This window comes from Lissotriton vulgaris, chromosome 3_1, assembly GCF_964263255.1.
Source record: "Lissotriton vulgaris chromosome 3_1, aLisVul1.2, whole genome shotgun sequence".
Taxonomy (NCBI): Eukaryota; Metazoa; Chordata; class Amphibia; order Caudata; family Salamandridae; genus Lissotriton; species Lissotriton vulgaris.
In genome coordinates, this window is record NC_141689.1 from 672,551,796 (window position 1) to 672,556,109 (window position 4,314).

The window sequence follows — 4,314 nt, forward strand, 5'->3', positions numbered from 1 at the left end:
TCATGCCAAGCCACCAAGGGGGTGAGCAGGGATTATTTTAGGAGTGTAATCCCCTCATCCTGACTAGAGGAGAGGGTCCCTATGTGTCACAAGAACCTACCTGTGCCAACAAGCGACCCTAAATTCTAACAATTCCTTTTTGGATTTTTGTTCTATTTTTGAAAGTTGCTTGATTCAGTTGTAGTAGAGAGCAGAATCCATAGCCTCTGCTGATCTTGAATAGGAAGAAGAGAAATTGGAAAGCTACAAAGTTGCACACCTGAAGTTCTTCTGTAAAAAGTTCAATGGTTTCACCTCTGGGTTCAGAGTGAAGGAAGAATCCTACAAGGCGATGAGGGCCTGGGTAGAAGCAAGGAAAACTCCTGAGATTGAGGAGTATGACCTGGCAGTTGTGCAACAGGAAGAACCATTGGGCTCAAGAGGAAGGAAAGTACATTCCCCTGCAGGTAGTATTGGTTCTAACAAAAGTCTGTCTCCAGAGGAGCTGGAGGACAGATAGAAATCCAGGAGGCATGAAATGGAGATGACCAAGTTCAAGGTGAATAGGAAACTGGAAATAGAAATTAGAAGGTTAGATATTGAGGGAAAGAAAATACAGTTTGAGCATGAAAAAGTTTTGAGGGAGGTGGAGTTTAAAACCAAAAGTTTAGAAGTTACTCCGTCTGGTGGCAGCATACCGTCAGTACATACAGAAAGTAGAGTGTATATTCACAAGGATGTGGTGAAAGGGTTTTACAAAAATGATGATATTGGTCAGTGGTTCAGAGCCTTTGAGGTAGCCTTGTCTTCCCACTGGGCCCCTGAGAGAGATTGGGAGCAGGGTTGTGGGGAAGGTTCCTTAGTGAGGGGCGGGACACACTGTTAGACTTGCCTTCTGATGTCCACAATTCATACAGCCACGTGAAAGATGCATTGATGTCTAGATATGGTTTGACACCTGAGCTCTTTAGGCAGAGGTTCAGGAAATGCAAAAAGTTAGAAAAGAGTACTTGGGTTGAATATGTCACTTTCTTTTGCAGAGCATTAGATGGTTGGGTAAAGGGTAGCAAGGTTAATGATTTCCATGGTCTCTTTGATTTAATTGCATGGGAGCCCTTGTCTTATAATTGTTTTCCAGAGCTGCGCCAGCATCTGATAGATAGCAAGCTGACTAACCCTAGGAAGCTTGCTGAGGAGGCGGACTGCTGGGTGAGCACCCGGGTCCACAAGGGTCATATGGAGACTCAGCTGAAGGTGGGCATGGTCCCCAGCAGAAGAGTGGGGGGACAAGGGTAAACAGAAGGAGTTCCGCAAAGGGCCCCAAAGTAGTCCTCAAGGAAACCAAGGGAAAGGTTCCCAGCCTCCCCCTGAGAGAAAGCCAGGGGCCCCCAACAGGTAGTCCTGTTCCCCAGGGGCCCCTCAAGTGTTACAAGTGTGGTGACCTGGGTCATAAGGTGAATTATACCAGGTGCCGCCTGTTTGGTAAACAAGCACCCGCTGGTGCTCCGCCCTGGCAGATGGCTAGTGTAGCCTTGGGGGAGGAGATTGAAGTCCAAATGGGTGGGGTCTCGCACAGATGACCATTGTCTCTTTAGGAGAATGTGAGATGGTCTCAGAAGCTCAGCTACCCAGGAACAGTAAGAAATATGGGCAGCGAGTGACCGTCAATGGCCAAAAGGTGGAGGCTCTTAGAGACACAGGAGCCAGTGTGACAGCTGTCAGGTGTCACCTGGTGTCTCAAGAGTAGATTGTCCCTCATGCACTTTGCTGAGTTGTTAACGCCGACAACACAGAGAGTCATTGTCCAATGGCTCAGGTTCCCTTTGAGTCGGGGTGGTCTCTGGTACACTTCAGGTAGCTGTGAGGCCCGCCATGCCTGTTGACTGTTTGTTGGGAAATGATTTGGAGAGCTCCCCTTGGGAAAAGGTGGAGAAAACGACTCACTTAAAGAGGGTTGGACTGCCTGACTGGGCGTGCGTGACCACCCGGTCAATGTCAGCCAGTAGGGGTTCTCAAGAGGACCAGGAACCTGAGAGGGAGGCCCAGGAACCTGCTGAAGAGGTGGGGTGCGGGAAACTGGCCCCCGAAATTCCCACGGCCCAGGAGGAGGTAGACCCTGAGGGGGATGCCCTGGAGCCTACTGGGGTACAGATAGCTGAACTGGAGGACCTGCCTGAGCTGACCCATTGGCAGCAAGAAGGAGGCCCCTCCAGGGAAGACTTTTGCAAGGAGCAGAAAGAATGCCCTTCTCTTGTGGGCTTGCGGCAACAGGCTGTAAGCCATGCAGCAGGTGATCAGTCAGGATCACATTGGATTTACTGGGAGAATGGTCTCCTGTATAGTGAGCCTAAGGTTGCTGAACCTGGGTCAGCTTGTGTGCTGGTGGTACCCCAGAAGTTCAGAGCCTTCCTACTGGGGCTGGCTCATGACGTGCCATTAGCAGGACATTTGGGGCAGGACAAGACCTTTGAGAGGCTTGTCCCCACTTTCATTGGCCCCAAATGCACAAGAGTTCAGATACTCATTGCAGGACTTGTCAGACTTGCCAGGCAAGTGGAAAGAGTGGGAGGAAGCACAAGGCGCATCTCCAGCCATTCCCTGTGGTCAGTACCCCCTTTGAGAGGTTGGGGATTGACATTGTGGGGTCACTGGACCCCAAGACAGCCATGGGCAACAGGTTCATCCTGGTCTTGGTGGACCATGCCACCCGGTACCCAGGAGCGATACCTCTGAGGACAGTGATGGCCCCTGTGGTGGGACGAGCACTGATTGGAATTTTCTCACGAGTAGGATTCCCCCGCGAGGTAGTGTCTGACGGTAGCACCAACTTTGTTTCTAAGTATATGAAGTCCCTGTGGCAGGAGTGTGGTGTGACCGACAAGTTCACCACTTCTTACCAGCCCCAAGGAAATGGATTGGTTGAAAGGTACAACCAGACCCTAAAAGGCATGATAATGGGTCTTGAGGGACCCATGAGGCGTAAGTGGGACGTCCTCTTACCATGACTACTGTTTGCATACCGGGAGGTGCCACAGAAATCTCTAGGATTCAGTCCCTTTGAGCTTCTCCATGGGCACCCAGTCAGAGGACCTCTGAGTCGGGTTAAAGAAGGCTGGTAGCAATCTCCCTGGAAACCTCCCCAGGATGTATATAGCTACATGCTGGCCTTCAGGAACCAAACCAGGCGCTTCAGTCAACTCGCTCAGGCAAATCTGGAGGCCAGCCAAGAGGAGATGAAGCGTTGGTATGACCAGAATGCCACTCTGGTAGAGCTTCAACCTGGACAGAATGTGTGGGTCATGGCCCCAGTGGAGCCCTGTGCGCTCCAAGATAGGTGGATGGGACCTTTTAAGGTTGTGGAGCGCAAGAGTCCAGTTACCTACTTGGTGGACTTGCAGGCCTCACGATCAAGGCGAGTAAGTGCCAGATCTGGCAGGGTTCCGTGGTGTACTTGGGACATCAGGTTGGGAGCGGCCAGGTGGCGCCCCTATAACCCAAGATTGAAACCATCCTGGCTTGGGAGCCACCCAAAACCCAAACAGAGGTGAGAATCTTCCTAGGTCTCACAGGGTATTACAGGAGGTTTGTCAAGGGATATGGCAACATTGTTGCACCCTTGACAGAGATGACTTCCAGGAAGCAGCCTAAGAAGGTAATCTGGACTGACACCTGTCAGAAAGCTTTTGAGGCCCTGAAATCTGCCATGTGCATGCGCCCGTGCTCAGGGCACCCAACTTTTCAAGTGAGTTTATCGTTCAGACAGATGCTTCAGAACATGGTGTGGGGGCTGTTTTGTGACAGATGAATGAGGAGGGCCTAGATCAACCTGCAGCCTTTATCAGTAGAAGGTTACTTCCACGGGAACAGAGGTGGAGTACTATTGAGCGTGAGGCATTTGCTGTGGTCTTGGCTCTGAAGAAGCTGAGACCTTACCTGTTTGAGACTCACTTCCGCGTTCAGACAGACCACAGGCCCCTCAGATGGTTGATGCAGATGAAGGGTGAGAATCCAAAGCTATTGAGGTGGTCCCTTTCCCTACAGGGTATGGACTTTACGGTGGAACACCGCCCTGGTACAGAACACGCCAACGCTGATGTTCTGTCCAGATTTTTCCGCCTTAGTGATGAGAACTCCCAGGAGATAGGGTAGTTCTCCCTACATTTCAGCTGGCGGGGATATGTGTTAGACCTGGCACCATTGGCATGGGTCTCCCTTCCATTTTTGCTGTTGCCCCATGTATTTTTGCTGGTGTTAGGTGCTTTGGGCACTGTGACACTGCTGTCCAGTGCCACAGTGCAAGTGCTCCCTACTGTAAATTGATGTATGGATTATTGA